This window comes from Procambarus clarkii, chromosome 46 (genome assembly GCF_040958095.1).
Source record: "Procambarus clarkii isolate CNS0578487 chromosome 46, FALCON_Pclarkii_2.0, whole genome shotgun sequence".
Classification (NCBI taxonomy): Eukaryota; Metazoa; Arthropoda; class Malacostraca; order Decapoda; family Cambaridae; genus Procambarus; species Procambarus clarkii.
Genome location: NC_091195.1, coordinates 24,803,181 through 24,815,635, shown reverse-complemented (window position 1 = coordinate 24,815,635; position 12,455 = coordinate 24,803,181).

Here is a 12,455-nt window from a genome sequence, read left to right as displayed (position 1 = left end):
GAAATGAAATGTATGCTCGTGATGGGGTGCATCTATCTAGGGCTGAGGTTGTTGCTGCTGCGAACTCGTTGGAACCAGTGGTTAGAGGTGTTTGTTTGGGTTTAAACTGTTAGTAGATAGAGGTATGGGAATTGATTTGGAGGAAGGAGGTAATAAAAGTATGTGTTTGTGGGAGAAAGGAATTGGCAAAATGATCAGGGAAAGAGAAGGACCTCAAAATAACAATTCGTTTAGGGTATATTACACTAACAGTAGAAGTCTAAGAAATAAAATTAACGAATTAAATGCTCTTGCCTGCACAGAAAAAATAGATATTATTGCACTTGCCGAAACGTGGATGAATGTAGAAAATAGAGAACTATTAGCTGAATATCAAACAAATGGATTTAAACTATTTCACACAGATAGATATATTAGACGAGGAGGTGGAGTAGCCATATATATTAGGGACAATTTGAAATGTAGTCTCAAAGAGGGAATCAAAACTGAGCCACACACAGCACTATTTGGATAGAATTAAACGAAAAAGCGAATAATATTATAATAGGAGTTATATATAGGCCACCAAATTTAGACAGAATGGAAGCCATCCCAGAATGGAATGGGATGAAATATCTAGGGCATCTAGATCTAACAGTATTTACGTCATGGGTGACTTTAATTTTAGTGGAATAAACTGGTTGAACAAAACAGGGAATAGTGAAGCAGAAGATTTTCTAGAATTTATTGACGATTGCTTTCTTACGCAACACATTAAGGAACCAACACGGGAAAATAATATTTACGATTTAGTGTTAACTAACAGGGAAACACAAATTAATAACATCGAAATAGGGAGTGAGCTAGGGAACAGTGATCACAAAGAAATCATATTTAGCTTAGAATGGAATAGACCTGTAGGAGAAAATTCTGTTAGAGTGCCAGATTTTCGAAAAGCTGATTTTAATAGTCTAAGAAATTGTTTGGGTCAAATTGATTGGAAAGTCTTGGGTATGGGGTGTGGGCCGGTCTTGGAGCGAGACATGAACCTAGCGATAGGTGACGTAAATGGGGATTTCGATGTGGATTCAATATATAACTTATTTAAGAATATTCTAAACAAAGCACAGGAACGTAGTATACCATACAAATTGAATAGATCGAATAAAGAATGCAAAGAGGAGCTTTGTGACCCACTGTCAACCATATTTAATAAATCAATAGAGTCAGGAAGAGTGCCAGAGTTTTGGAAAGTTGCAAATGTGATACCAGTTTTTAAGAAAGGAGATAGATCAGTTGCGTCTAACTATCGACCAATTAGCCTAACGTCTATTGTGGGAAAGTTACTTGAATCAATAATTGCAAATAGAATTCGTCTCCATCTTGAAAAACATAAATTAATAAATGAGTCGCAACATGGTTTTACAAATGGCCGTTCATGTTTAACAAATTTGCTAACTTTTTATTCCAGCATAGTTGAGGCAGTTGATAGTGGTAAGGATTGTGATGTTGTGTACCTTGACTTTAGCAAAGCTTTTGATACAGTACCACATGAAAGACTAATTAAAAAAATAGAAGCTCATGGTATTGGGGGTGCTATATTAAGTTGGATTAGGGCATGGCTATTCCAAAGGAAACAGTTAGTATAAATGGGGTTAAGTCAGAGTGGGATAATGTTGTTAGTGGAGTACCTAAGGGCTCTGTCTTGGGACCTCGGTTGTTTATAATATATATAATTGATTTAGATTCAGGTTTGAGTAGCAAAATTGCAGATGATACAAAAATCGGTAGGGAAATTAACAAGAAAGTAGACTCGCTATCACTTCAAGTTGATCTAAATAGGGTTTTAAAATGGTCAAAAGACTGGCAGATGCAGTTTAATGCTAATAAATGTAAAGTTTTGAGGCTAGGTAATGATGATAGAGTTACAAGATACGAGCTAGATGGTGAGATTGCGAAAGGGATCTGGGAGTTATGATTAGAAAGAATTTAAAACAAAAGGATCAATGCATGAATGTTTGTAATAAGGCGAATAGGACACTGGGATTTATTAATTGAAGCGTTAGTAACAAGACACCTTGTGTGGTTCTTCAGCTATATCTTGCTCTGGTTAGGCCCCATTTAGATTATGCAGTCCAGTTTTGGTCGCCATACGATAGAATGGATATAAATTCACTTGAACGTGTCCAGCGTAGGACGACTAAGTTAATTCCCCAAATTAGAAATCTTTCATATGAAGAAAGATTAACAAAGCTTAAGTTGCATTCACTGGAAAGGCGAAGAGTTAGGGGTGACATGATAGAGGTTTACAAGTGGATGAATGGATATAACAAAGGGGATATTAATAGGGTATTTAAATTATCAACACAAGACAGAACACGAAACAATGGGTATAAATTGGATAAGTTTAGATTTAGGAAAGACTTGGGTAAATACTGGTTCAGTAACAGGGTTGTTGATATGTGGAACCAATTGCCGCGTAACGTGGTGGAGGTGGGGTCCCTCGATTGTTTCAAGCGCGGGTTGGACAAGTATATGAGTGGGATTGGGTGGTTATAGATAAGAGCTGCCTTGTATAGGCCAATAGGCCTTCTGCAGTTACCTTTGTTCTTATGTTCTTAACATACGATGACTACGTTAATTCCCCAAATTAGAAATCTTTCATATGAAAAAAGATTAACAAAGCTTAAGTTGCATTCACTGGAAAGGCGAATAGTTAGGGGTGACATGATAGAGGTTTACAAGTGAATGAATGGACATAACAGGGGGGATATTAATAAGGTAATAAAAATATCAACACAAGACAGAACACGAAACAATGGGTATAAATTGGATAAGTTTAGATTTAGGAAATACTTGGGTAAATACTGGTTCGGTAACAGGGTTGTAGATTTGTGGAACCAATTACCGCGTAACGTGGTGGAGGTGGGGTACATCGATTGTTTCAAGCGTGGGTTGGACAAGTATATGAGTGGGATTGGGTGGTTATAAATAGGCACCGCCTCGTATGGGGCAATAGGCCTTCTGCAGTTGCCTTTGTTCTTAGGTTCTTATGTAGAACCAGTCAGGAACAGGGGTGCCATAGGCACAATCAGATTATAAACATCAGAGGTTCACGGTTGCTCAACGTCCTCCCAGCAAGCATAAGAAATATTGCCGGAACAACCGTGGACATCTTCAAGAGAAAACTATATCATTTTCTTCAAGGAATGCTGGACCAACCGGGCTGTGGTTTATATGAGGGCCTGAGATCCGCTTCAAGCAACAAATAATCTCTTACAAGTCTTGCCTGGCCTCGGGCCGTGCTAGGGAAGTAGAAGAACTCCCATAAACAGGTATCAACCAGGTGTCCTGCTACTAATGCTTCGATTATTAATAAATCCCAGTGTCCTATTTGCCTTATTACGACCATTCATGCATTAATTTATTTATTTATTTATTTATGCATATACAAGAATGTACATAAGGAATGTGAGGATACAAATATGGTAATTACAGTCTTGTAAAGCCACTAGCACGCGCAGCGTTTCGGGCAGGTCCTTAATCTAAGAAAATTTTAAGGAGGTAAATACTTGCAAAAATTATAGACAAAAAAAATGATAACAGATTACATGAAATGAAAAAAAGATGTTATAAAGAAAGATATATTAATCTTTAATATACCTTTATTCTACGGGTAGGCCTCAGCGGGGAGTTTGGGGAGGGGGAGGGAAGAGTGAGGCGGCCCATTAAGGACTATATAACCTAGAGAGCTGTTAGCAGTGTTCACATCATTCCTGACACAGTCCGTCACAAACTCCTCCAGCGACCATTCCCTGTTTCCCTGCAGACAGACAGGATGGCTAAGCTCGACATGGTCACTCAGCAGACTAACGTGATGATCATTGAGTTCTCAGTCATGGGAGGAATAGTGCTGTTATTAACACTCTTGCAGTTGCTGTATTGCTTCATTAACAAGGTGAGGTTGTTGCTTCCTCAACAAATTACCGGGCCACATTGTAAGAGCTCCATTGTTCCAAGCGAACGTTTGATTAGTTGGGTATAAATAGTTCTGTAGTTTACTATATTAATATCTTGTTTAGAACTACAATGTTAATGTCCATGTTTTCTGTTTTCAGGTAAAAACCTCATCGAAGTCATTTGGGCCACAGCGTAATTCCTACTACAGCTTCCAGAATGAGATAACCAACTTTGAGGGGCTCGAACCTTCCTCTAAAGAGTCTACTTTGCCTCTTGGCCAGACACAGAATGTTTTCGACGCGCTGAGTTTCGCCAGCAGCTCTCTGGATGTGCCGAGACTACAACCAACATTTACCACCTTCCAGGTTAAGGAAGTTAAGGCTCCTGTCAACACTTCAGAGGTCATGTCAACAGCCCAGAAAGCGCCCACTTTGCAGGATATCTCTCTAGTTCAGGAAATCTCTCGATTCCACGAAGTCTCTCTATTCCTGGGCCAGCCTTCAGAGGACATTAGTAAGGCTTCTGATATTATGAAAGACCAGACACCAATACCTTTCAGAGACATGACCTTGGTAGAGGTACATCCTGGCAGCGACCAGTCCCACCATGCGACCAGGGGTATAGTCAGGCAAGCCCTGGCTCTAGCACGTCACACTGCCTTGACCGGATGGAAGAGGCTCTAGTGTCCTGTCTATCAGGACACTAGAGTGTTTCAAACTGTTGTTTTCCACATTAAGTTGTTCTGGAAGTTGCTCATAATTCGCTGCTTGTAGTCTACACAGTTTACTACAATAAAATATGAACATAAACCGAGTTCGTAATTTGTTTTATCATCATTTAAATACGTGTTAAGGGAAGAAATAATATACTTTCTGGAACTTATGATTGGAGGGGTTTGTTTGGGTTTAAACTGTTAGCAGATATTTGTATGGGAATTGATTTGGAGGAAGGAGGTAATAAAAGTACGTGTTTGTGGGGGAAACAAATTGGCAAAATGATCAGAGAAGGAGAAGGGTCTCAAAATAACTGCATACTTAGGGTATATTACACTAACAGTAGAAGTCTAAGAAACAAAATAAACGATTTAAATGTTCTTGTCTGCACTGAAAAAAATAGATATTATTACACCTACAAAAAGTGGATGAATGTAGAAAATAGAGAACTGTTAGCTGAATATCAAATAAATGGATTTAAACTATTTCACACAGATAGATATATTAGACGAGGAGGGGGAGTAGTAATATATGTTAGGAAAAATTTGAAATGTAGTCTCAAAGAGGGAATCCAAAGTGAGTCACACAGAAACTGCGTCTAAAATTTCACTAAAATTTGCAAATATTGCTGCACAAACCTGAATCTAAGTCGACCAAACTGCACACTAGAAGTTGAAGGGACGACGACGTTTTCACAATCGACTTGAGAATGGTCCAGGATGGACCGAAACGTCATCGTCCCTTCAACTTCTAGTGTGTGGTCTGGTCAACATACTTCAGCCACGTTAATGTGACTCATCGCCTGCATCTGAATCTAAGTCATTGATATATATTATCAATATATATATATTATTATATTATAAACAACAGAGGTCCCAGGATAGCGCCTTGAGGCACTCCACTTACAACATTTTCCCACTCTGACTTGACTCCATTTATACTAACTCTCTGTTACCTTTGGTATAGCCATGCCCTAATCCAACTTAATATAGCACCCGCAATCCCATCAGCCTATATCTTTTTAATCAGTCTTTCATGTGGTACTGTATCAAAAGCTTTGCTAAAGTCAAGATACACAACCTCAAACCTTACCACTATCAACTGGCTGAATAGGCTGAAAGCTTAAGAGAAAGCCGAAAATGAAGCCATGAGGATAATTCTTGAAGCCCAGATGCACAAAAATCAACGTGAGGGAGGAGCTGAAACTCCCAACCATAAGTGAAAGAATTGAGCAGCTCAGTACTACCTTCTGTGTAAGGGTGATGAGAGATACAACATCACCCTTACTATTTATAAATAAATGTTTATTCAGGTAAGGTACATAGGTAAGGTAAAAAGAGATTTTACAAGAATTGATAAATTTATAGATAGAGCTAGTACATACAATGCCTAAAGCCACTATTACGCAAAGCGTTTTGGGCAGGAAAAACATTAAAGACTAAAACTTAATAGTAATTGAGTTTAAAGTATAAAATGTGTTGAGAACAAATAAAAAATTTAGAGAAAAACTCACCAGCGGGCAACCTATATGCAAACTGGTTGAGTAGAAGTGTTGCTAATGACATTAAACTAAATATTCCTATTGTATGCAAAGTGTTGCCATTGATATTCCTTTATATCTGTACCCTGAAATACAAGTATATTACACGCCCATCAGCAAAAAGAACAAACCAGCACTCCTTAGAGCAAAAACTCTTGAAACCATTAAAATAAAATATAAATAAATATGTTTATTCAGGTAAGGTACATACATACAAGTGATGTTACATTAATGGATCGATATATAGATAGAGCTAGTACATACAATGCCTAAAGCCACTATTACGCAATGCGTTTCGGGCAAGAAAAACATTAATATCTAGAACTTAATACTAATTGAGCATAAAGAATAAAATGTGTTGAGAACAAATACAAATAAAGATAAAAAAAAGGGGGAACATGACTGAAAAAGCAGCACAAATACAATAGGTTGACAAACAGTGTTGATTAAAAAAAATAAATAACAGACATGGGTTGACAATAGAGGGGTAAGGTAGGTCACAGGGAATTTATTAGGTAGTGCTTCGTTTTTATCTTGAACTGGTTGAGAGAGGTACAGTCTTTAACATGGTTGGGAAGGTCATTCCACATTCTTACTACATCCTATTTGGAAGCAAATCATCAAATGCAATTTAGCTACAGATAGACAACATTAACATCAGTAATAAAAATGATGGCAAGTTTCTTGGCCTATTCCTAGACAAGAGACTCAACTTCAGCACCCACATTCAACACATAACTACGAAAGTCTCTAAGACAGTTGGTATACTCTCCAAAATCAGATATTATGTTCCTAACTCTGCTCTCCTCTCACTATATTATGCACTAATCTACCACAATCTCAACCATGGTATCTGTGTATGGGGGTCTACCACTGCAAACCACCTTAAGCCCATCATCACACAGCAAAAATCTGCTATCAGACAACACTCAGCTCCCTTGTTTAAATCCCTAAACTTGCTAAATATTAACTCCCTCCACACATTCTCTTGCGTCAACTACATTTACAAAACCCTGTTCTTAAATGCAAACCATGCTCTGAAACTCTCCCTGGACAGATGTAATAGGACCCATTATCACCACACCAGAAATAAATATCTCTTTGATATCCCCAGGGTCAAACTTAATCTGTGTAAACACTCTATGCAAATTAAGGGACCTAGTCTATGGAACTCACTCCCTAGTGAATTGAAAAACTGTAAAACTTTTGCCTTATTTAAAAGCAAAACCAAAAAGTACCTAACATCATCTTCTTAGTTTCCTACACTGAGCTTTAAATTTGCTCTGTACCTAGTGTTACCCAATCTCCTAATTTTTATGTAATATCAAACAACCTTATCATTGTGTTCATTGCTGTCTTCTTTTATGTGCTAGCCATATGCTGTATTGTGACTACCAATTTTTGTCAACTACCATTCAAGCTGTCATTGCAATCAATCTTATATTGTTTCTGCTGTATTGTGCCTACCAATTTGTTGTCAACTACCATTCAAGCTGTCATTGCAATCAATCTTAGCTACCTATGTGCTTTAATATACTGTACCTACAATTTTCTCTCATCTTCTTTTTTTTCATTTCATGTAATCTGTTATCATTTTTTTGTCTATAAATTTTGCAAGTATTTACCTCCTTAAAATTTTCTTAGATTAAGGACCTGCCCGAAACGCTGCGCGTGCTAGTGGCTTTACAAGACTATAATTACCATATTTGTATCCTCACATTCCTTATGTACATTCTTGTATATGCATAAATAAATAAATAAATAAATAAATAAATTCTGGGTCCCTTGATTTGTAGAGCATTACTAGTTTGATTAAGTCGTACTCTTGGAATATCAAAACTGTATTTATTTCTGGTGTGGTGCTCATGGGTTCTGTTACAACCTTCAATGAATCTTTTGAGGTCAGGATTGGCATTACAGTTCAGCGTTTTATATATGTATAATACACATGAGAGAATGTGCAGTGACTTAATATCTAACATATTCAGAGATTTGAGTAGGGGTACCGAGTGATGTCTGGGGCTAGAGTTGGATATTTTCCTAATAGCAGCTTTGTGTTGAGTAATTAGAGGACGTAAATGATTTTGGGTAGTAGAACCCCAAGCACAAATGCCACAGCTGAGATATGGATAGATGAGGGAGTAATAGAGAGTCACCAGGGCAGGGCGGGGTACACAATATCTGATCTTAGAAAGAATGCCAACAGTTTTTGAAACTTTTTTTGATATATTTAGAATGTGTCCCTGGAAATTCAGCTTGTGGTCGATGAGAACGCCAAGGAATTTGCCATCTAATTTGTTACAAATTTGGGTATTGTTTATTTTGAGATTTATTTGATTAGAAGATTTATTGCCAAACAGAATATAGAACGTTTTGTCAATGTTAATGGTGAGTTTGTTGGCAGTTAGCCAAAAATGGACTTTTTTTAGCTCAGTATTTACTGTTGATTCCTTCATAAATAACTTACGGCCTCATGAGCACAATACATACGATGGGTCTGTACAAATGTCAACAAATCGCATGCAGCAGCCTGTAGAATATACAGAGACAACATATGTCCACAGACTACAAGTGTGAGACTCAATAACTGGTTCAGCTCCACACATGCAGAATTAGCTGCACTACAACTTGCCACTAACGCACTGAAGAACAGTGGAAGAGTAATTTTTCTGTGATTACACACATAAATCACATTAGCGTGACGCATCAAATGAACAAATCCACAAAGGCCGTGACGAGGATTCGAACCTGCGTCCGAGAGCATCCCAGACGCTGCCTTAATCGACCGAACTACGACATGGTAATCAGAATTGCAACCGGGAAATCATCTTGATTTACAACGAAGTAAGGGCGAAGAGGTAGAACAGCCTATTGGCATAGCTCGAGTGCATGGGGAAATTGTGTAAAACCCTGGTTTATATCTCGGAGAGACTGCAGGATCCGTTGGTAAATCAAGATGATTTCCCGGTTGCAATTCTTATTACTATGTCGTAGCTCAGACAATTAAGGCAGCGATTGGGATGCTCTCCGACGTAGGTTCGAATCCTCGTCACGGCCCTTGTGGATTTGTTAATTTTCTGTGATTCAAAGTCAGCTCTTCAAGCCCTTAAAACCCAAAATGCACAATAAATACTAGGAATGTTATAACATCCATTATAAACAACATTGTTAATGCAAAGAGCAAGAGTTTCAGAGTCTCATTTGTATGGAAACCATCTCACATAGGTGTTGTCCAGCATGACGACACAGACAAGGCAGCTAAAACTGTATGTGATAAGTCTGAAATTGAGTTGGATAAGGGCATTCCAATCTCTCTACCCCGCCCTGTCCTGGTGACTCTCTATTACTCCCTCATCTATCCATATCTCAACTATGGTATTTGTGCTTGGGGTTCTACTACCCAAAATCATTTACGTCCTCTGATTACTCAACACAAAGCTGCTATTAGGACAATATCCAACTCTGGCCCCAGACATCACTCGGTACCCCCTACTCAAATAAAATAAAATAAAAATAAAATAAAATAAAATGTTTATTTAGGTAAGGTACATACATAAAGTAAATTTTTACAAAGATTGGTTGACTTATAGGTAGAGCTAGTACATACAATGCCTAAAGCCACTATTACGCAAAGCGTTTCGGGCATGATAAACTTAAATGACAAGCTTAAGACTAATTGAGCATAATGAGTAGAATGAAAACAAGAAATGAAAACACAGATGAAAAAGCAGCACAAATACAATTATGTCGTCAAACAGCGCTCTTAAAAAAAAAAAAAATCTCTGAATATGTTAGACATTAAGTCACTGCACATTCTCTCATGTGTATTATACATATGTATACATATGTATAACATGCGTCAAAATAATTAGAACTAGAGACTGCTGTGGGGAGTATATCTTCGCCAGTTTCAGAGTCAAGGGTGCCGAGTCTGTCCTGTCTGTGGGTGCAGTCTATAGAATTCCTAACACTGATGTGTCCGAATTCAATTCAAACCTTAGAAATCTAATACTAGATAACAGACTGAACAAAAACCATCTAATTATCGCAGGGGACTTTAATATTGACCTCTGCGAGCCTGAACACCCTACTGCTGTTAGCTTCCTCAACTGTATGTATTCCTGCTTTCTCATACTCTTAATCACTAGACCTACTAGAATCACTGATAGTACTGCTATGACTCTAGATCACATCTGGACCAACATAACCTCTCCACTTACTTCAGGTATAATCACCGATAGCACTACAGACCATTACCCCACATTTCTCTTAACTAACATTAACAAACCACCTCTTGAGTCAAGGGAGTTAAGCTTTAGGCTGCACAATGAAACTGCTATAAACAACTTTATAACTGCTGCTGATAATGTGAACTGGGAGTCCGAGTTAGGTAACATAGGGGACATCAACCTAGCAGTGCAATCTTTTCTTCAAAAAACTCTTAGCCTTTATAACACCCACTGTCCTATGCTTACAAAATAAGTCACAAACAAAAGGCTTAACAATCCTTGGCTTACAAAGGGAATACTTAAATCCATTAATAAAAAACATGACCTTGAGAAGAAGTATAGGTTAAGAATTATCTCCAAAGAATTCTCAAAGAATTACTCGTTATTGCTATCTAAAATAATTAGACGAGTCAAAACTAAATACCATGAAGATAAATTTACCCAAATAAAGAGCAACATTAAAAAAACTTGGAGCACAATTTCACAAATATTGGGATCAAAGAAGATTTTAAATAACAAACCAACACTCCTGTCCAATAACGTTGGTCAGCTTTCAGCCTCTGATTCTGCTATTGAGTTCAATAGGTTCTTCTCTTCCATTGGGTCATCCCTTGCAAATGATATTCCATCTTCCAGTACTGATGTTAAGGACTATCTTACAGGTAACTATCCAGTCTCTGTACCTAAAGCCTACTAATTCCACTGATGTCAATGAGATAATCCTTTCCCTTAAAACCAAGTCTAGTGCCCTTGAGGAGATACCAACTTTAATTTACAAAAAAGTCTCCAGATCTTTAGCCCCTGCTATTGCATTGCTCTTCAACAAGTCACTTGAACTCCAAACCTTTCCAGACATTCTAAAAAAAAGCAAGAGTAACCCCTGTCCACAAATGTGGTGATCTCACAGATGTTAACAACTACAGACCTATATCAATCCTGCCTAACTTGTCAAAAATATTTGAAAAACTAATCTACAAGCAGCTTTACTCTTATCTAGCCAAACACAATATACTTAGCTCTCTGTCAATATGGCTTCAGACCCAAAAAAGCACTAACGATGCACTTATTAGTATGATTAACTTGATTCACGCAGCTCTTGATAAAAAGGAGTTCCCTGTTGGGTTATTTGTGGACCTGCGTAAGGCTTTTGACACTGTCAACCACCAAAACCCTCTTCTTAAATTACATCATTATGGAGTCAGAGGACACTCCCTGCAATACCTCAAATCTTACCTTACTGACAGGCTCCAGTATGTTTCTGTGAATAATTCAATTTCTCCCACCCTACCCATCAACATTGGTGTTCCTCAGGGCAGCATACTTGGCCCTCTCCTCTTTCTCATCTACATTAATGACCTTCCAAATGCCTCCCAACACCTCAAACCAATTCTATTTGCTGACGATACAACCTTCATTTACTCCAGTCCTGACCCCTTGCTCTAAATGCCACAGTAAATACTGAGGTAAATAAAGTCCATCTTTGGTTAACTGCCAACAAACTCACCCTGAATATTGACAAAACTTTCTATATTCTGTTTGGCAATAAATCCTCTAATCAAATAAATCTCAAAATAAACAATACCCAAATTTGTAACAAATTAGATGGCAAGTTCCTTGGCATTCTCATTGACCACAAGCTGAATTTCCAGGGACACATTCTAAATATATCAAAAAAAGTTTCAAAAACTGTTGGCATTCTTTCTAAGATCAGATATTATGTACCCCGCCCTGCCCTGGTGACTCTCTATTACTCCCTCTTCTATCCATATCTCAACTATGGTATATGTGCTTGGGGTTCTACTCCAATGGGTACCTGATCAACCAGGCTGTGACTCATACGTCAGGCTGCGAGCAGCCGCGTCCAACAGCCTGGTTGATCAGTCCGGCAACCAGGAGGCCTGGTCGACGACCGGGCCGCGGGGACGCTAAGCCCCGGAAGCACCTCAAGGTAACCCAAAATCATTTACGTCCTCTAATTACTCAACACAAAGCTGCTATTAGGACAATATCCAACTCTAGCCCCAGACATCACTC